Source organism: Hyperolius riggenbachi, chromosome 8 (genome assembly GCF_040937935.1).
Source record: "Hyperolius riggenbachi isolate aHypRig1 chromosome 8, aHypRig1.pri, whole genome shotgun sequence".
Classification (NCBI taxonomy): domain Eukaryota; kingdom Metazoa; phylum Chordata; class Amphibia; order Anura; family Hyperoliidae; genus Hyperolius; species Hyperolius riggenbachi.
The window spans coordinates 89,638-111,740 of record NC_090653.1 but is presented as its reverse complement, the minus strand read 5'-3'; the positions used below and the strand labels follow the sequence as shown (position 1 = coordinate 111,740).

The 22,103-nt window shown below is 46.3% G+C and overlaps 5 non-coding genes across 5 annotated transcripts; 4 read left to right on the top strand and 1 right to left on the bottom strand.

The window, feature by feature from the left end:
* The first annotated feature begins 2,993 nt into the window (after window positions 1–2,993).
* Window positions 2,994–3,066, top strand: TRNAA-AGC (transfer RNA alanine (anticodon AGC)). Its single transcript has one exon. It is a non-coding gene; the product is annotated as a tRNA-Ala (tRNA).
* A 448-nt stretch (window positions 3,067–3,514) lies between these two features.
* Window positions 3,515–3,625, top strand: TRNAL-CAA (transfer RNA leucine (anticodon CAA)). Its single transcript has 2 exons — window positions 3,515–3,552; window positions 3,580–3,625. It is a non-coding gene; the product is annotated as a tRNA-Leu (tRNA).
* An 11,081-nt stretch (window positions 3,626–14,706) lies between these two features.
* On the top strand, window positions 14,707–14,817 carry TRNAL-CAA (transfer RNA leucine (anticodon CAA)). Its single transcript has 2 exons — window positions 14,707–14,744; window positions 14,772–14,817. It is a non-coding gene; the product is annotated as a tRNA-Leu (tRNA).
* A 3,257-nt stretch (window positions 14,818–18,074) lies between these two features.
* TRNAR-UCG (transfer RNA arginine (anticodon UCG)) lies at window positions 18,075–18,147 on the bottom strand. Its single transcript has one exon. It is a non-coding gene; the product is annotated as a tRNA-Arg (tRNA).
* Window positions 18,148–18,470: 323 nt separating this feature from the next.
* Window positions 18,471–18,581, top strand: TRNAL-CAA (transfer RNA leucine (anticodon CAA)). Its single transcript has 2 exons — window positions 18,471–18,508; window positions 18,536–18,581. It is a non-coding gene; the product is annotated as a tRNA-Leu (tRNA).
* Window positions 18,582–22,103: the final 3,522 nt, after the last annotated feature.

Here is a 22,103-nt window from a genome sequence, read left to right as displayed (position 1 = left end):
CTCTCTCTCCTCCCCCTGCCTCTCTCCTATACAATACTGGCAGCCGGCAGCAATGTAACAGAATTCACCGCCGGCTTCAGCTCGCTCTCCTCCCCCTGCCTCTCTCCTATACAATACTGGCAGCCGGCAGCAATGTAACAGAATACACCGCCGGCTTCGGCTCCCTCTCCTCCCCCTGCCTCTCTCCTATACAATACTGGCAGCCAGCAGCAATGTAACAGAATACGCTGCCGGCTTCGGCTCTCTCTCCTCCCCCTGCCTCTCTCCTATACAATACTGGCAGCTGACAGCAATGTAACAGAATACACCGCCGGCTTCGGCTCTCTCTCCTCCCCCTGCCTCTCTCCTATACAATACTGGCAGCCGGCAGCAATGTAACAGAATACACCGCCGGCTTCAGCTCTCTCTCCTCCCCCTGCCTCTCTCCTATACAATACTGGCAGCCGGCAGCAATGTAACAGAATACACCGCCGGCTTCAGCTCTCTCTCCTCCCCCTGCCTCTCTCCTATACAATACTGGCAGCCGGCAGCAATGTAACAGAATACACCGCTGGCTTCGGCTCCCTCTCCTCCCCCTGCCTCTCTCTCCTATACAATACTGACAGCCGGCAACAATGTAACAGATGAAGCTGCCGGCTTCAGCTCTCTCTCCTCCCCCTGCCTCTCTCCTATACAATACTGGCAGCCGGCAGCAATGTAACAGAATACACAGCCGGCTTCGGCTCTCTCTCCTCCCCCTGCCTCTCTCCTATACAATACTGGCAGCCGGCAGCAATGTAACAGAATATACCGCCGGCTTCGTCTCTCTCTCCTCCCCCTGCCTCTCTCCTATACAATACTGGCAGCCGGTATAGTCATTCGTCGCGGCGCGAATCCTGCCGTTGGTTCCTGCAGAGCGGGTGCTGGCAGAATCAATGTCTGCAGCCTCCCCGCTCTGCTTGTTTCTTGCGACTCTCAGGGACACGCGTGTCCCCCGGCTGCCAGTGTTCTATAGGAGAGAGGGAGGGGGAGGGGAGGAGGCAGAGCCGAAGCTGGCGGCCTCATCTGTTACATTGCCCTATTCCAATGGCGCACAGCTAACGGAAAAGTACTGAAAGATCCAGGGCTGTGGAGTCGGAGTCGTGGAGTCGGAGTCGGGGAAATTTTGGGTGCCTGGAGTCGGAGTTGGGAAAAAATGCACCGACTCCGACTCCTAATGAATTTGTAACTGTAATTAAAATAGAAAATATGATAAAATGTTCTATTTCTCAGATAATAGTCATTAAAAATAATGTATATATACAGTAATAGCTGTGTTCAGTCCACAAAAATGAAATAAACCAATCAAAATTAGTTACTTGTGCTGCTTCAATAAAGCAGTCCCCGTATTTTTAAGGTCAGATATACATATCTGATTGTGACTGTATATATGATGTGTACACAGGAATCTCTTATATATACTAAATAACATCTATGCTGTAAGAATAAAGCCTGATGTGTAGCCGTGTCACTAATAGAGATGGTCAATGAGATGGAAATAATTCTGCGCTCATGCTGATTTATGCAAATGTATGCACTCCCTTTGCTGATGAAATCAAATAATTTGATATGTTGTTAAAATTTGGTTTGGTGACTACAAATTAAAGGGTAACTGAGACGGATGAAAAGTAAAGTTTTATACATACCTGGGGCTTCCTCCAGCCCCCTTCAGGCTAATCAGTCCCTCGCTGTCCTCCACCACCTGGATCTTCTGCTATGAGTCCTGGTAATTCAGCCAGTCAGCGCTGTCCGGCCGCATGCCGCTCCCACAGCCAGGAACATTCTGCACCTGCGCAATAGTGCTGCACAGGTGTAGTATGCTCCTGGTGGCGGAGTGTGTGGATGCGTATTATGCCTGACTGGCACAAGTACCTGGACTCATAGCAGAAGATCCAGGTGGTGGAGGAGGACAACGAGGGACTGATTATCCTGAAGGGGGCTGGAGGAAGCCCCAGGTATGTATAAAACTTTAGTTTCATCTGTCTCAGGTTTACTTTGTTACACAGTAGTACTATACTCTACATATGCACTCCCCACAGAGCTGCAGGGAATCCACTGAGAATGCTGTGCACATTGAACACAGAGGTGTTGTCTTTCACCCATAAACCTTGTTCAGATTGTGCATGAAGAATGTGTAATAGAGGAAGAATCCCCTCATTCCCCTGCAGAGTACCTGCACATCACTCTTACATGTACCCACACTTACATTGCCTAGGGCCTGATAGATGTTATTTGTTCCGGTTTGTACCTTTTACAAGTACTCTTACCAAGGACTAGTTTTAGTCTAAAGGGAATAAATATAGTAGTCTACATATCCTTCTCACTTCAGTTGTCTTGTAAAATTCCTAAGCGTTGGCAGTTAAGAGACGAATTTCATGTTACATACTTTTAATCAACAAAATTGTAATATGCAAATTAGAGGAGTCGGAGTCGAGGAGTCGGTGGATTTTTGGACCGACTCCACAGCCCTGGAAAGATCTATGTCCAAAAAATTCAGGCAAGAATGCAAAAATATCTGGTTGAGAAAGGGTTAATGTGAGTGGCAGTCCTGTGCTGCCTGAGGGAGGGGGAGGAGGAGGTGACACACAAACCCTCTGCAGGACCCAGCCATCCTCCCCAGCCTGCAGTCACAGGGGGAGGGGGAGGAGACATGCATACACAGGACTCAGCCATCCTCCCCAGCCTGCAGTCACAGGGGGAGGAGACATGCATACACAGGACTCAGCCATCCTCCCCAGCCTGCAGTCACAGGGGGAGGAGACATGCATACACAGGACTCAGCCATCCTCCCCAGCCTGCAGTCACAGGGGGAGGAGACATGCATACACAGGACTCAGCCATCCTCCCCAGCCTGCAGTCACAGGGGGAGGAGACATGCATACACAGGACTCAGCCATCCTCCCCAGCCTGCAGTCACAGGGGGAGGGGGGGGAGGAGACACTCAGGAACTGGAACACTGTACAAGTCCTCAGCAGGGGGAATTAGCTCAAATGGTAGAGCGCTCGCTTAGCATGCGAGAGGTAGCGGGATCGATGCCCGCATTCTCCACAACCTTTTGCTTTGTGCATATTCTATATATTTATAGAACTAAACCTAGTTCACATGTACGGCCTGCAGCGCGGTCAGGAAGAGACTGATAATCTCAGGAAAATACGCTAATCAGCTCTGCATTTATCAGAGGACAGAACACCACATGACTGTACGAGATTTCTCTGCAAGCTTTCCAAGCATTACGTTTCTTCTTCAGGCATGTTTCAGAGCTGGTTGAGAGATGCTTCTGGTCCGGTTGTGAAAATGCCTGAAGAAGAAACTTAAAGTGATGAAAGCTTGCAGAGAAATCTCGTACAGTCAGTCATTAAAGGTATCGCCTAAACAATTTGTATTGTTCTGCCTTCAGATTCTCTCTGTGACCTGACCAAGAAAGGAATCTCCAAGTCTCAGCTGGTTTCATCACGATTTGCTCTTATACAGAACATAACACTCCTGATCACCAGCTGTCAGGATGGCCGAGCGGTCTAAGGCGCCAGACTCAAGAGTGAGCCTCTTCCCTTCACATGGGAGTTCTGGTCTCCGAATGGAGGCGTGGGTTCAAATCCCACTTCTGACACAAGTATTTTTTCTTTCTAAATGTTGATTGTAAATTTAACATTACTTTTAATTCAAAGTATAATATTCATACCTCTTAGAATGTTGCAAAGAATCACTTTTCAGAAAGGTTTTGAAAACATCAATTGCCTTAATTCCTGTTTGAAGACGTTAAAACGTATTCATTTCTAAATTGATGATCGCTATTCTGCATATACAAATTTTAAAGAGAAGAGAAGCTTGTTTTGTCTTTTATATAGGAGAGAACAGAGGCGCCAAAAGGATAAAAGGGGTTTTAAAGGAGCTTAAAAGCCAAAACTTGGTAATTAGAGGAGGCAGTGGTGGACTTACCCCCTCCAAGCAGACACAACACGACTGTACATTCAGTCTATTTATTAACGAACTCCAGATGAAACAAAGCAACGCGTTTCACGGGTCAGCGCCCGCTTCCTCAGGCAATAGAAAAAGGAGTTACAGCATCTAGCAAAACAAACGACACTCAGCACCTCTGTGAGTCAGAGTGTGTCAGAGGCGCCGAGTGTTGTTTGTTTTGCTAGATGCTGTAACGCCTTTTTCTATTGCCTGAGGAAGCGGGCACTGACCCGTGAAACGCGTTGCTTTGTTTTATCTGGAGTTCGTTAATAAATAGACTGAATGTACAGTCGTGTTGTGTCTGCTTGGAGGGGGTAAGTCCACCACTGCCTCCTCTAATTACCACATTTTTGGCTTTTAAGCTCCTTTAAACCCCCTTTTACCCTTTTGGTGCCTCTGTTCTCTCCTATATAATATTGTATCCAGCCTGGGTGGAGGGTTGCGACCCTTTTCTACTATCTACAGAGAGTGACTTCTTACTCCTGAGTGGGGTCAGGATAATCTCCCCACCTGCCTTTACAGTGGTTGCCTATTGGTGACCCATGCTTGTGAGTATAACAACTATTACTCTTTGTCATTATCCCCTTTGTCAATACATACTACACTATTGGGGCTCTTGGTGTTCCTCTGTTTATCTCGTTTGTTTTGTCTTTTATTTTTTTCCCTTTAAAGGAATACTGTAGGGGGGGTCGGGGGAAAATGAGCTGAACTTACCCGGGGCTTCTAATGGCCCCCCGCAGACATCCTGTGTTGGCGCAGCCACTCCCCAATGCTCCGGCCCCGCCTCCAGTTCACTTCTGGAATTTCTGACTTTAAAGTCAGAAAACCACTGCGCCTGCGTTGCCGTGTCCTCGCTCCCGCAGATGTCACCAGGAGTGTACTGCGCATGACACAGACCATACTGGGCCTGCGCTGTGCGCTCTTGATGACATCAGCGGGATCGAGGACACGGCAACGCAGGCGCAGTGGTTTTCTGACTTTAAAGTCAGAAATTCCAGAAGTGAACCGGAGGCAGGGCCGGAGCATCGGTGAGTGGCTGCACGGGCACAGGATGTCTGCGGGGGACCATTAGAAGCCCCGGGTAAGTTCAGCTCATTTTCCCCCGACCCCCCCTACAGTATCCCTTTAATTTTTGAAACCATTTAACTACTTTTCACTCCATTTGCAAAATATTAACATTCGAACACAGAAAATGTGTCATAAATTGGATTTACACAACAGTTAAAAATCTTATGGCTCTAATAAAATACAATACCATTTTGTAAAATCACTTTTTCTTAGGACTCAAGTACATATTTATCACTCAGGTCAATACAGGACTGCAGACTGGACTGTGTTACAGAAGAAATAGTCAGGTGGGCCCTGGATACGTGAAGGACTTGCAACTGCATCACACCCCCCACAATCTTAGATCAAAGTTTTAGCCAGTTATTAGTCATCTATTATAACCATACTGCTATCTAGCCATTCGATACACCTCTGCAGTTATAATAATTTAAGTAATACAAAAAAAAAAAATCACAAAAACATAAAGGAAACCAGAGATGGTTTTATACCAAGATTTCTTACTTACCCGAGGCTTCCGTCAGCCCCATAAGCACATCTGAGGCCCTCCTCCGTTCAGCAGTGATCAGCCCCGGTAACAGCTCAGTCGCGTCAGTCGGGGTCTTCGGCGCATGCGGACCTGAGAGCATCAAAATATAAAAAGAAAAAAAAAAAGACTACTGAATTAACCCTGTATATAATTATCACAAGATGTAGCATACACTTCCATCATTTTATTTGCTACTTTTCCAAATCTCACCCTTAGCGGTGCTTTCCCAATATCTTATGAATTCTTTTCATTCAATATTTTTAAATGTAAATTGTAAGGCTTGGTGGTGTATTCTCCACAGTCAGCATGCAACGCATGAGCTGGCGTGGAGGAGGTACACACACTAACACCAGGAAACAGGCTATCCCTAGTATAGTGGAGGGGAGGACTGACTCCAATAGGAGATTGTGGTGCACAGAGCCGGTGCAGATCTGACAGCCACAAACAATGCTTTCGCTATAACGTCTCAGCGCAAAGTAGCGCTGAGCGCACAAACCAGAACTGAGGAGATCAGGACAGGTAGACAGAATGAACGCTTGCTAGCTAGCGGCTACTTAGCGACAGCAAGCGTCCAAAACCAGACAGACTGGAATGAGGCAGCCAATGCGCTGCGGCGATGGCGTGCCTCACAAAGACAGGACAGAACAGTCAGGAAACAGCCGGATTGAGATAGAAGAACGTAACACAGATAAATATACAATAAGTATGTTTTCCTAGCGTATTACAATTACAGCTATCAATGAAACTACTTGTAACGTCTGACTAACATATGTATATATCGGCAATGAACCGATATATGACATAAGCAGGAACGCTGACTAGGACTGGAGTAATACAGGGGACAGGACTCAGAAGGATTCGCTATCTCTTCGCAGAGATGAACGCAATCCACAAACAGGACCAGGAACAGGATTCAGAAGGATTCGTTATCTCTTCGCAGAGATGAACGCAATCCACAAACAGGACCAGGAACAGGATAACTAGCTCAGCACGGGTGTTCACGGTACGCGCAAACTACCAAAACGTGCTGGAAAGCTGACTAACTGCACACAGGATATAAACAGTTCGTGTACGTATATATCAGCGACACTGATGTATCACGTAACACAAATACAAGGAAAATAATAAACGTGCTGGTATGCATATATATTGGCAATGAACCAATATATGATGCAAAACCAGCAAAGTATCTTTATAACAAGAACCACGATCGGGGGCTAAAGCGACAGCAAGGCAGGCTTAAGCTGAAGCTATGAAAACCCAAGGAAACCCTGCAGGAAGCAGATCTTTATACTGAGGTCATCCAATGGGAGCAGACATGCAGATTCCCACACAGGTGAATGATAATCAGTCACAAGCTGACAGCAGGGAAAGACAGACAAAGCTATGCAACTTGCATGGAAATAGATCAGAACTGCCTGAGCTGCAGCACTACTACTTCCAGCAATACCTGCTGCAGCAGCGATCATTACAGTACCCCCGCCTTTAAAAGCGGATTCCAGACGCTTTTCAAAACTGAAATTTCCAACAAAACAGTCTGACTGATAATTCATGATGACCGGGACAGCCCGGCAAGACCGAATTCCAGAATCAGTCCCCACAAGACTGGACCCATCAGAACCAGAACCTACAGAACCATGCCCATCAGTACTACAAGCCCCAGTGTGACACCCATCAGAACCATGATTTCCAGAAGAAAGCCCTCCGAAACTCCCTGAGCGATACCCACCGCCTTCCAGGAACAGTTCAGAAACGCCAAAGCCTTTGCAATGCCCACCGGTACTGTCTTTACCAAGACAAAACCCACTGTTGAACCAGTCCAAGGCACCAGGACAAGTTTTCTCAGAGACCTCCCAGAACACCTTGAAGCTCCAAAGAGATCCCCATAGGTCAGAATGCCCCTTAGGCTCACATGGAGAACTATCAAGAACCCCTATGGAACCTAGGGCAATTCCCGAGTCAGGGCCACAAGGACAAACATCAATATCAGGGCTTTCAGGGACCAGAACCATCTCTGGGCATGCAGGCAGACTGGCAATATCAGAACGTGTTCCCACTAAGGAAGCATCAGAGCACGCTAACACCTTAAAGTGAACCAGAGACGAAGCACCCTTGTGTATTTTACCATAGAAATCAGTGGGAACATTAGAGAAAACATTTACCATGCTCTCTGTTCCATCCTCACTGCTAAAAGTGTCTGTTATCTAGCTGAGATAAGAATCCCGGACTGAGCATTGATTCTGGCTTTGCTATAATGACTCAGCTATAATGATTCCTGAGCAAAGCCAGCAGGGGGCAGGCTTGGACTTGAAGACAGCAAAGAACACAGTCTCAGCTATAATTATTCTGTAGCAAAGCCAGACCGACTGCTTAGTCGGGATTCTTATCTTAGAGGTGATAACAGGCAAATTAAACAGAGAACAAGGTAACAAAGAGCAGATTAGGTGTTTACTGTCATGTTCCCACTGATTTATAAGGTAAAATACATGAGGTTGCTTCATCTCTGGTTCTCTTTAAACACACTTGGGCATTCTGGCACACAAAGAACATCTGGGCACACTGGCACAAGAGAAACCTCTGGGCATGTCAAGGAACTGTGAGCCTCAGGGTCAGCCAAGACAGGACCAAAACCAGGACTGGCCAAAAAAAAATCATCATGACTAGACTTCGCAACTACTGGACTTTTACACGAGAATGCTGGATCAGACTTAGATGTCGCTGATTCCAGCAAAGTCAGTAACAAATCAGATTCAGGGGCACTAACAAGACAGGACAAATCTTCTGATGTATGCACTGAACCAGATAGGGACTCCACAACTACCTCTGGACTGGACAGAGACTCATTTAATATACTGGATTGGAGCTCATGAGGCGCTGCAGAACAAGTCAGCATTGCAGCAGCCCCCACTGGACTAGGCAAAACTGAGGAATTCCCTGGACAGGAAGGGGACTCTGGAACCTCTGCCACAGCGGCCAGAGAACCAGAATCTTTCAGGATACAGGGCTGGGTTTCAGGAACACACATCAGACCGGACTGAAATTCTGAGATTTCTATTATTTTGACCAGAGAATCAGAATTATCCATGTTACAGGGCAAGACTTCTGAAACATTCAGAGGACAGGGCTGGAGTTCCTCGGCTGTTACAACACTGGAGAGGGACTCAACATTGGTTAAATCAGACTGTGTACAGGGCAAGGTATCTAACACAATTGCTGACGAGGACAATATTTCAATGGCTTCTGCTTTGCTGGGCAGAAATTCACCAAGTTTTATTAGAGCAGACTGTAATTCCAAAACAGCTGCTAGACAAGTGAATATTACTGCAACACCAACTGAGGTAAGCAGTGCCTCAGACCCTTCTGCTAGAGGGTTTGAAATATCCAAAGTACTGGGTGAAGCATAAGACTCTGCGACCACAGCTTCACTGGACAGGATCACTGAACAGTCCATATTGCAGGGCAAAACCATGGAAGCACCTGCTGGACAGCATAATGATTCTGTGACCTGAGTTTCATTGGAGAGATCTACTGCACAATTCATGGTACAGGGCAAATTTACTGGAAGATTTTCTGAACAAGGTAATAATTCTGCGATTTCAGGTTCACATAGCAGATGCTCTGAGCTATTCATGAAACTAGAGCGAGGTGTAGAAACAGGAAGATCAAGACACAATGTTTGCGCATCTGAATCACCATTCATTTGTAAAATTGGAAAATTCAGATGCCGGGGTTCTGATGTTTCTAGACGGAATTGCTGGGACTCGGAAACTGATGTAGTGCATCTATTGGCATCTGCTGGATCAGACAGGAGTTGAACTTTATTAACACAGGTAATTTCTGCAGAAGTGTTTGCAGAGACAGGCAAGATTTTTCTGGTGTCTGTTTCACTAAACAAAGAGTCATGAGTACTGGCTAGGCTGGACTCAGAAGTCAGCAGGACCTCTGGATTCTCTGCTGAGAAATTTGCGCAGGGCAAGGTTAAGAATGTATCAGTGGCTTCTGTTTTACTGGGAAGTAACACTGAGTTATCCATGGTACAGGGTGGAATTGCAGGAACTTCAATTTCACACAAAAAGAGCTCCGAATCACCTGCTGAATCAGCCAAAGGTGCTGAAGCAGGCGGGTCAGAACACCAAATTTGCGAATTCGGAGTCACATAAAAATCATCCAAAATCAGTTCCCACACATCAATCAATGGAGCCACAAAGTCATACCCACACACACCAGTTTTTATTAGGTTATAGGCAGACTTAATGCATGCGTTCAATACCAATTCACTTTTTGCACTGTAAAATTGACAAAATGAACTTGAATCATTCTTCCATTCACAGACCAGGGCTTCCATCTCTCCCCTCTCGAATGGGGGATCCCATGCATACTTAACAGCGAAACATTTAGGCTGATCACAGTCTGCAGATATGATTGTGGCAGGGACATGTATTGGGTTAATTAGCAGGTGATTGGCAGATTCCTTATTCTTAAGAATCTCCAATACCTGTAGCAAGTGTTGAACTGTAGTGTATGCAAACTTCCCTTGGTTCACAAATAAGTTGATTTGTTCAGTACTCTGTAATATCTCATCATAATCATACTCAGATAATTCTTTTAAACAAAAATCTTTATTTTCCCTAGCCAGGGAGGAAAGTTCATTAGTAGTTTCATAAGTCCATTTAACTCCCCTGAAAGACAATTGCATTTCATTATCTGTTAATGGCAGAATCTCATTATAGGTCTCAGTCGCTAAGGATAACGACTCTGCAGATTGGACACGTTTCTTAGAACGTTTGCGTTTTGCCTTTGACCTTGCTGGTGATTTATTCAAAGCTGCAGGAAAATTATCAGTAACACTTTCTGCTTGCTGCTCATTCTTGCAAGCAATTGAAGGAGCAGCTGATTGGCCTGCTGCCAGGAGTTCATTAAGAGGAAAAGGCAATGGATCTATGCGCAACCAGTTATGGATCACAAACGCTAGAAATTCCAGCGGTCTCTCTTTCAAATCGGAATGATTGAGAACATCAAATGCCCACTGGAATAATTCCCCTTTAAACAAAATATAACTTAGTTGGAGTGCCCAGGTTGAAACAGAAGTCGCTTGGAGATCAGGATTGGTCAGGAACCTGGCACATTCAGAGAAAAACTCATTTTCTGTTTCAGAGCTAAGTTCTTCAAATTTCTTAAAGGAACAGGAACCATAATTAACAGTGTCATACTTTCTGGGAATCCCCCCCACAATGGGGATTGGTAATGGGGTTTTCATAATGTAAGGCTTGGTGGTGTATTCTCCACAGTCAGCATGCAACGCATGAGCTGACGTGGAGGAGGTACACACACCAGCACAAGGAAACAGGCTACCCCTAGTATAGTGGAGGGGAGGACTGACTCCAATAGGAGATTGTGGCGCACAGAGCCGGTGCAGATCTGACAGCCACAAACAATGCTTTCGTTATAACGTCTCAGCGCAAAGTAGCGCTGAGCGCACAAACCAGAACTGAGGAGATCAGGACAGGTAGACAGAATGAACGCTTGCTAGCTAGCGGCTACTTAGCGACAGCAAGCGTCCAAAACCAGACAGACTGGAATGAGGCAGCCAATGCGATGCGGCGATGGCGTGCCTCACAAAGACAGGACAGGACAGTCAGGAAACAGCAGGATTAAGATAGATGAACGTAACACAGATAAATGTACAATAAGTATGTTTTCCTAGCGTATTACAATTACAGCTATCAATGAAACTATTTGTAACGTCTGACTAACATATGTATATATCGGCAATGAACCGATATATGACATAAGCAGGAACGCTGACTAGGAATGGAGTAATACAGGGAACAGGACTCAGAAGGATTCGCTATCTCTTCGCAGAGATGAACGCAATCCACAAACGGTAACAGAACAGGATTCAGAAGGATTCGTTATCTCTTCGCAGAGATGAACGCAATCCACAAACGGTAACAGGACAGGATTCAGAAGGATTCGTTATCTCTTCGCAGAGATGAACGCAATCACAAACAGTAACAGAACAGGATTCAGAAGGATTCGTTATCTCTTCGCAGAGATGAACGCAATCCACAAACAGGACCAGGAACAGGATAACTAGCTCAGCACGGGTGTTCACGGTACGCGCAAACTACCAAAACGTGCTGGAAACTGACTAACTGAACACAGGATATAAACAGTTCGTGTACGTATACATCAGCGACACTGATGTATCACGTAACACAAATACAAGGAAAATAATAAACGTGCTGGTATGCATATATATTGGCAATGAACCAATATATGATGCAAAACCAGCAAAGTATCTTTATAACAAGAACCACGATCGGGGGCTAAAGCGACAGCAAGGCAGGCTTAAGCTGAAGCTATGAAAACCCAAGGAAACCCTGCAGGAAGCAGATCTTTATACTGAGGTCATCCAATGGGAGCAGACATGCAGATTCCCACACAGGTGAATGATAATCAGTCACAAGCTGACAGCAGGGAAAGACAGACAAAGCTATGCAACTTGCATGGAAAGACATCAGAACTGCCTGAGCTGCAGCACTACTTCCAGCAATAGCTGCTGCAGCAGCGATCATTACATAAATCTAACCGAAACTTTTTACCACATTCCAAGAAAAAAAAAATCCCTCAAGGTCCGTTCTCAGTGATGGAGAGAAGGTCACACTTATGGCAAGGTCCGTTCTCTGTGATGGAGAGAAGGTCACACTTATGGCAAGGTCCGTTCTCTGTGATGGAGAGAATTTCACACTTATGGCAAGGTCCGTTCTCAGTGATGGAGAGAAGGGTCACAGTTATGGCAAGGTCCGTTCTCAGTGAAGGAGAGAAGGTCACACTTTTGGCAAGGTCAATTCTCAGTGATGGAGAGAAGGTCACACTTATGGCAAGGCCCGCTCTCAGTGATGGAGAGAAGGTCACACTTATGGCAAGGTCCGTTCTCAGTGACGGAGAGAAGGTCACACTTATGGCAAGGTCCGTTCTCAGTGACGGAGAGAAGGTCACACTTATGGCAAGGTCCATTCTCAGTGACGGAGAGAAGGTCACACTTATGGCAAGGCCCGCTCTCAGTGATGGAGAGAAGGTCACACTTATGGCAAGGTCCGTTCTCAGTGACAGAGAGAAGGTCACACTTATGGCAAGGTCCGTTCTCAGTGACGGAGAGAAGGTCACACTTATGGCAAGGTCCATTCTCAGTGACGGAGAGAAGGTCACACTTATGGCAAGGTCCGTTCTCAGTGACGGAGAGAAGGTCACACTTATGGCAAGGTCCGTTCTCAGTGACAGAGAGATGGTCACACTTATGGCAAGGTCCGTTCTCAGTTATGGAGAGAAGGTCACACTTATGGCAAGGTCCGTTCTCTGTGATGGAGAGAAGGTCACACTTATGGCAAGGTCCATTCTCAGTGACGGAGAGAAGGTCACACTTATGGCAAGGTCCGTTCTCAGTGATGGAGAGAAGGTCACACTTATGGCAAGGTCCGTTCTCTGTGATGGAGAGAAGGTCACACTTATGGCAAGGTCCGTTCTCTGTGATGGAGAGAAGGTCACACTTATGACAAGGTCCGTTCTCAGTGATGGAGAGAAGGTCACACTTATGGCAAGGTCCGTTCTCAGTGATGGAGAGAAGGTCACACTTATGGCAAGGTCCGTTCTCTGTGATGGAGAGAAGGTCACACTTATGACAAGGTCCGTTCTCAGTGATGGAGAGAAGGTCACACTTATGACAAGGTCCGTTCTCAGTGATGGAGAGAAGGTCACACTTATGACAAGGTCTGTTCTCAGTTATGGAGAGAAGGTCACACTTATGGCAAGGTCCGTTCTCAGTGATAGAGAGAAGGTCACACTTATGGCAAGGTCCGTTCTCAGTGATAGAGAGAAGGTCACACTTATGGCAAGGTCCATTCTCAGTGACGGAGAGAAGGTCACACTTATGGCAAGGTCCGTTCTCAGTGACGGAGAGAAGGTCACACTTATGGCAAGGTCCGTTCTCAGTGACAGAGAGATGGTCACACTTATGGCAAGGTCCGTTCTCAGTTATGGAGAGAAGGTCACACTTATGGCAAGGTCCGTTCTCTGTGATGGAGAGAAGGTCACACTTATGGCAAGGTCCGTTCTCAGTGATAGAGAGAAGGTCACACTTATGGCAAGGTCCGTTCTCAGTGATGGAGAGAAGGTCACACTTATGACAAGGTCCGTTCTCAGTGATAGAGAGAAGGTCACACTTATGGCAAGGTCCGTTCTCAGTGATAGAGAGAAGGTCACACTTATGGCAAGGTCCGTTCTCAGTGATAGAGAGAAGGTCACACTTATGGCAAGGTCCGTTCTCAGTGATGGAGAGAAGGTCACACTTATGGCAAGGTCCGTTCTCAGTTATGGAGAGAAGGTCACACTTATGGCAAGGTCTGTTCTCAGTGATGGAGAGAATTTCACACTTATGGCATTTTCTGCACACCACACGTTTTCATCTATGTTACAGATGCAGCTACACAAAACAGACAATGACTTTCAAGGAGATAGCACGTGCAGTATGCGTGCACATATCACATCAAATGTGAGCAAGACCAATGATTTAGTGTGGCTTGTCAGGATTTTATTGGTTCATTTGAAGTTGCTTTTAAAGCACAATTTGGCCTCCAGCAATCGCTGGAAGCTGAATTATTTCATTCCCCCACTATCCATGGCGGCCTGGAGGGGGAATAGTAATTACCGCGGCCGGGACTTGTGCAGCAGCAGGATCAGCCATATACCGCCTGTATCCTGCGCCCAAGTCTCCCGGCACTGATTTCATATGTATGCCTGAGGAATACCCAGCGAGCTCGGGGTGACCCAGAACCAGTAGGCGAGTATCGGGGCTACAAGAGACCGACAAGCCCTCTTACTAACAAGCAATGCTGAAGATAATTTGCCTTCTTGAAACTTAGGATATTTCCCATAATTCAGCTATAAGCGAGCATTGGTGGTTTCCCATGATGCATCTCTCCCAAATATGCAGATCATCTCTTAATTCCCCTGAAAATCTGCCCGATTCATAACTTCTTGCTTTTACCGACACGGAACAATACGGCGCATAGCATCAGTCAGATCCTGCCGGTATGTGCTGCTTTATCAGAGCAGTCACAAGCTGCAGCAAGCCAGTTGTCAGGATGGCCGAGTGGTCTAAGGCGCCAGACTCAAGAGTGATCCTCTTCCCTTCACATGGGAGTTCTGGTCTCCGAATGGAGGCGTGGGTTCAAATCCCACTTCTGACACAAGTTTTTTCTAGTACAACACATTCACTAAATGAGCTAAACATAATCTCTGCAGGTTATTGGTGGCCAAATGCTTTTCTTTGTTTGTTTTGCCTTTTGCCGGTTTTTTCACACTGAGAAGAAGCAGCTGTCTCTAGAAATTCCTCCAGCAAATTCCACCGACGCCTCACTAAGCTGCAGAGTTCAGATCATGAAACTGACAGCATCGGATATAACCAACGTTTATTACTGAGCCCGGGAACTGAATACGGGGACCGGGACACTGTCATACAGCCGTGTACGGACCAATAATGACATCATTACTGACCCCAGGAACTGAATATGGGGACCGGGACACTGTCATACAGCCGTGTACGGACCAATAATGGCATCATTACTGACCCCGGGAACTGAATACAGGGACCGGGACACTGTCATACAGCCGTGTACGGACCAATAATGACATCATTACTGAGCCCGGGAACTGAATATGGGGACCGGGACACTGTCATACAGCCGTGTACGGACCAATAATGACATCATTACTGACCCCAGGAACTGAATACGGGGACCGGGACACTGTCATACAGCCGTGTACGGATCAATAATGACATCATTACTGAGCCCGGGAACTGAATACGGGGACCGGGACACTGTCATACAGCCGTGTATGGACCAATAATGACATCATTACTGAGCCAGGGAACTGAATATGGGGACCGGGACACTGTCATACAGCCGTGTACGGACCAATAATTACATCATTACTGACCCCAGGAACTGAATACGGGGACCGGGACACTGTCATACAGCCGTGTACGGACCAATAATGACATCATTACTGAGCCAGGGAACTGAATACGAGGACCGGGACACTGTCATACAGCCGTGTACAGACCAATAATGACATCATTACTGAGCCCAGGAACTGAATATGGGGACCGGGACACTGTCATACAGCCGTGTATGGACCAATAATGACATCACTGACCCCAGGAACTGAATACGGGGACCGGGACACTGTCATACAGCCGTGTACGGACCAATAATGACATCATTACTGAGCCAGGGAACTGAATACGGGGACCGGGACACTGTCATACAGCCGTGTACAGACCGATAATGACATCATTACTGAGCCAGGGAACTGAATATGGGGACCGGGACACTGTCATACAGCCGTGTATGGACCAATAATGACATCATTACTGACCCCAGGAACTGAATATGGGGACCGGGACACTGTCATACAGCCATGTACGGACCAATAATGACATCATTACTGACCCCAGGAACTGAATACAGGGACCGGGACACTGTCATACAGCCGTGTACGGACCAATAATGACATCATTACTGACCCCAGGAACTGAATACAGGGACCGGGACACTGTCATACAGCCGTGTACGGACCAATAATGACATTACTGAGCCAGGGAACTGAATACGGGGACCGGGACACTGTCATACAGCCGTGTACGGACCAATAATGACATTACTGAGCCCGGGAACTGAATATGGGGACCGGGACACTGTCATACAGCCGTGTATGGACCAATAATGACATCATTACTGACCCCAGGAACTGAATACCGGGACACTGTCATACAGCCGTGTACGGACCAATAATGACAACACTGACCCCAGGAACTGAATACAGGGACCGGGACACTGTCATACAGCCGTGTACGGACCAATAATGACATCATTACTGACCCCAGGAACTGAATATGGGGACCGGGACACTGTCATACAGCCGTGTACGGACCAATAATAACATCATTACTGACCCCAGGAACTGAATATGGGGACCGGGACACTGTCATACAGCCATGTACGGACCAATAATGACATCATTACTGACCCCAGGAACTGAATACAGGGACCGGGACACTGTCATACAGCCGTGTACGGACCAATAATGACATCATTACTGACCCCAGGAACTGAATACGGGACCAGGACACTGTCATACAGCCGTGTACGGACCAATAATGACATCATTACTGAGCCAGGGAACTGAATACGGGGACCGGGACACTGTCATACAGCCGTGTACGGACCAATAATGGCATCATTACTGACCCCAGGAACTGAATATGGGGACCGGGACACTGTCATACAGCCGTGTACGGACCAATAATGACATCATTACTGAGCCCGGGAACTGAATACGGGGACAGGGACACTGTCATACAGCCGTGTACGGACCAATAATGACATCATTACTGACCCCAGGAACTGAATACGGGACCAGGACACTGTCATACAGCCGTGTACGGACCAATAATGACATCATTACTGAGCCCGGGAACTGAATACGGGACCAGGACACTGTCATACAGCCGTGTACGGACCAATAATGACATCATTACTGAGCCAGGGAACTGAATATGGGGACCGGGACACTGTCATACAGCCGTGTATGGACCAATAATGACATCATTACTGAGCCAGGGAGGAGGAGTCAGTGATGTGCGTCCGTCTGATTGATCCCATCACTCCTACTGGCTGATATTCATAGAGGAGGAGGAGTCAGTGATGTGCGTCCGCCTGACTGATCCTGCCCTGCTACTAGCTGATATTCATAGAGGAGGAGTCAGTGATGTGCGTCCCCCGACTGATCCCGCCCTCCTACTGGCTGATATTCATAGAGGAGTAAGTGATGTCTCCGCCCCCTTCCCCCTGCAGAGTAGCTACACCAGATGGCTGGTTCATACCTAGTTGTAAGCTGGAGGATGCTTCCCTCCCCCAGGAAATAGAGCCACATTGTTTCTAGAAGAAGATACTGAGAATCCTCTGTGAGATGGATTAGTCCAAAACCATAAATCAGATCTGTCAGAATTCTACTGCAAGCGACAGACACATAGGAGAAAAATAATCTATAGTGCATCTCAATCAGGGCCCTTTTCCACTAGAGCGATTGCGATTGCTGAATCGCAAAATCGCAAATCTCTAGTGATTTTTAAATCGCTAGGGTTGTTACTTTATCATAGAAATCACGAGAAGTATTTTCCACTACAGTGATTCGATTTGGAAATCGCTAATCGCAAATCGCAATCGCTTGCTGGAGCGATTTTTACAATGATAATGCAATGCAAATGAAAATCGCAAATCGCAATCTCATAACAGAATTAATGAAAAATCGCAATCGCAATCACTGGCGTTTGTGATTTGTGATTGCGATTGCTAGTGGAAAAGGGCCCTCAGGGAGAATTGTACTTTTTATAAGTATGTAGGTGGTTTACAGAGTTCCTTTACACCATTTTGTCTAAAAACGACCATGAAGGGACTCGAACCCTCAATCTTCTGATCCGAAGTCAGACGCCTTATCCATTAGGCCACACGGTCCCATAGCACAAACCCAAATATACCACAACCACAGTACAAAGGTGCAGAAACACCGCACACTACAGAACTGCACCAGAGGACATAGGTGCGCAAACACACCACAGCGCAGAGGTGCGCAAACCCACCTCACCACAGAGGTGCGCAAACACACCTTACCACACAACACAGGTGCACTAACACACCACACCACAGAGGTGCGCAAACACACCCCACCACACCACAGAGGTGCGCAAACACACCTCACCACAGAGGTGCGCAAACACACCTCACCACACAACACAGGTGCACTAACACACCACAGCTGTAACAATGAGCTCTCAGCTGTCAGGATGGCCGAGCGGTCTAAGGCGCCAGACTCAAGAGTGATCCTCTTCCCATCACATGGGAGTTCTGGTCTCCGAATGGAGGCGTGGGTTCAAATCCCACTTCTGACACAAGTATTTTTTTCACCTCTAGAATTACAGTTTTTTACAATTGCTTAAGCACAGTTTTAAAAACAAATGTAAATTCTTTTTAAAACACTTCACACAATTTTCACACCACCACACACAAGTAGCACAACACCTCAGATTATGTGCAAAACGGACCACATTAGTCAGAACTGTACACTTTCTTGCCTAAACCCTATTTTCTTGTCAAACAGATAAACATGTCATCATATGAGCGGATTCTGTTTAAAGGGACACCGAGCAGTGCAGAAACTATGGAAAGATGCATATCATTTTAAAGCTCTCTTTCTCCTCTTTCCAATGATATATAAACCGCCGCCCTACGCCTTTTAGTTTTTGCTACTTTCGCCATTGAAACTGCCGCGGCCGCGATTTCGATCGCGAAAATAGAGAAAACTAAAAGGCGTAGAGCGACGATTTAGGTGTCGCCAGAAAGAGGAGAAAGAGAGCTTTAACCAGTTCGGCCTATCTGGACGAGCTTCCAAGTCCAGATAGGCACTGCTGCTGCCGCCGCCTCGTGCGCGCGATCGGGCGCGCCCCCGCGTGCGCTCCCGCTGCCCGCCGCTAGCACCCCGATCAGTGAATGGGAATATAATTCCCATTCACCGATCTATCTTCCCCGCAGAAATACCGACGCTTTCTCTCCAGAGAGCGCGGTATTTCTGCCCCCAGGAAACATTTCCCCTGCTTTTAAGTTCCTAGATGCAAAATCGTTCGCATCTAGGACTTTTTTCACTGTGGCCATGTTGTGGCCGAATAGTAAACTGCACCACAATTCATTTTTAATAAAAAAAAATATATATTTTACATTTAAAATTAACAGTTTCCCTCCCACACCAAAAATTACCCACATACACTTTTTTTTATTAAAAATAAAAAATACAATTAAAAAAAAACAAAAACAACATTAATAGTTACCCAAGGGTCTGAACTTTTTAAATATACACGTCAAGAGAATATGTTATTATACTATTTAAAATTATAAGCTTATAAATAGTGATGGACGCAAATTGAAAAAATGCACCTTTATTTCTAAATGAAATATCGGCACCATAAATTGTGATAGGGACATCGTTTAAATGGTGTAATAAGCGGGACAGATGGGCAAATAAAATACATGAGTTTTAATTACTGTAGCGTATATTAATTTCAATCTATAATGGCCAAAAACTGAGAAATAATAAATTTTTTTCATTTCTTTCTTAATCTTCCTGTTAAAATAGATTTAGAAAAAAATAATTCTAAGCCTAATTAGTGGCGGAAAAAACAAGATATATATCAATTCATTGTGATTAGTAGCAATAAAGTTATAGGCGAATGAATGGGAGGTGAACGTTGCTCGGATGCATGAGATTTTCGGACTGCGGTGCTGAACCGGTTAAAATGATATCCATCTTTCCATAGTTACATTGTATTACACAAGGCGACTGTTTCTGCTGAATGGAGCTGCTGACTTTGAGAAACTGTCGCCCTGTGTAATACAAGTAACTATGGAAAGATGGATAGCATTTTAACCTGCTGAGCGGTCTGGACGAGCTCAGCTCGTCCAACACCGCCAGAGGCTGCCGCTCAGGCCCTGCTGGGCCGATTTTGATGAAATAAAAAGCAGCACACGCAGCCGGCACTTTGCCAGCCGCGTGTGCTGCCTGATCGTCGCCGCTCTGCGGCGATCCGCCGCGAGCAGCGGCAAAAGAGGGTCCCCCCAGCCGCCTGAGCCCAGCGTAGCCGGAACAAAAAGTTCCAGCCAGCGCTAAGGGCTGGATCGGAGGCGGCTGACGTCAGGACGTCGGCTGACGTCGATGACGTCACTCCGCTCGTCGCTATGGCGACGATGTAAGCAAAACAAGGAAGGCCGCTCATTGCGGCCTTCCTTGTTTATTCTGGGCGCCGGAGGCGATCGGAAGATCGCCTCCGGAGCGCCCTCTAGTGGGCTTTCATGCAGCCAACTTTCAGTTGGCTGCATGAAATAGTTTTTTTTTTATTTAAAAAAAACCCTCCCGCAGCCACCCTGGCGATTTAATCAGAACGCCAGGGTGGTTAAAGCTCTTTTTCTCCTCTTTCTGGCGACCCCTATCGCCCTACGCCTTTTAGTTTTCTCCATTTTCGCGATTGAAATTGCGGCCGCAGCAATTTCAATCGCGAAAACTAAAAGGCGTAGGGTGACGGTTTATATATCACTGGAAAGAGGAGAAAGAGAGCTTTAAAATGATATGCATCTTTCCATAGTTTCTGCACTGCTCGGAGTCCCTTTAAGTCATTTAAACACTCCAGCGTTTAACATAAACCCCTGTTAGCATTTCCATAGAGAAAGTGTAACAATACATTCTGCAGCACTACACGGTACAAGTTATTCACACCAATGAACATTGTTATTGCGTTTCATCTGTACAAGTCCGTTTGTGACAATTTAAAAAAAAATTAAAAAAAAAATGTTACAGTTATACTGTATTTTCGGAATAGACCTTTGTTACTCTTAGGCTGAAGGCCCGTACACACGATTTTTCAGAACGACGGGTCATTTGAACGTCCCGTCGTTCAGTCGTCCGCACGCCAAATTGGGCGCGTGTACAGACTGTCGTTCGGGTGATAAGTGATTTTGAGCAATCCGCCGGGCGGAAAAATCCGACGTGTGTATGGGCCTTTACTGTAAGAACAAATAATTCAACATACATCCAACAATTATTGACAGATTCCACATAGGGACACTGTCATACAGCCGTGTATGGACCAATAATGACATTGTGACGATTGAGTGCCACACCTCAGACGTCTGATTATTGGTGATCTGCAGAATCACCAAGAATGCAGACGCTATACCTGATTATGTGGGATCTGCAGAATCACCAATAATGCCAGTATAGCAAGACTGAGAGCAGAGAGTGTAGTGATTGGTGTAACTGTCACTATAATGCTTTTAAGAGACCTCACCAGAGGGGCTGGTGAGGTATAAACAGTACACTGCGTGTGCACTAACGTACAACCTCCAGCAAGCTGGGGAAATAATACTGAAGAGACTGAATCTCTCGAGGAGCGGGTGATTCAGACTATACTGCAGGCAAAGGAACACCCGAGGTGCGGGTGAGTCATACTGAACTGCAGCCTACGCGATACAGTAATACTAAAACAGGTACCTAATGAGCAGGTAATTAGGACTAGGACAGGCAGGGTTCGGCAACAGAGAGGTAAGTATCGGTACAGAATCGTGAGACAAGAGAGTAAACGGTAATCAGGCAGAGGTTCAGCAACAGGTAGGCAGATAGGAGAAAGTACAGGATCAGAAAGCAGAATCAGAGTCAGAGTAATCGCTAAGAGTCATACACAGGAGATCAAACAGTAAGCAATATCCTAGTCTAGGTGTGAAATCCTTAGCGTCAACACCTGGGAACTAGTCTAAACAAATAGCAATAACAGAGTAGCAACATCCTAAGCTTGGGGGTGAGGTCCTTGGTCTCAACCCCCTGGGACTAGTCTAAAGTATAACAGAGCAATAGCAATATCCTAATCTAG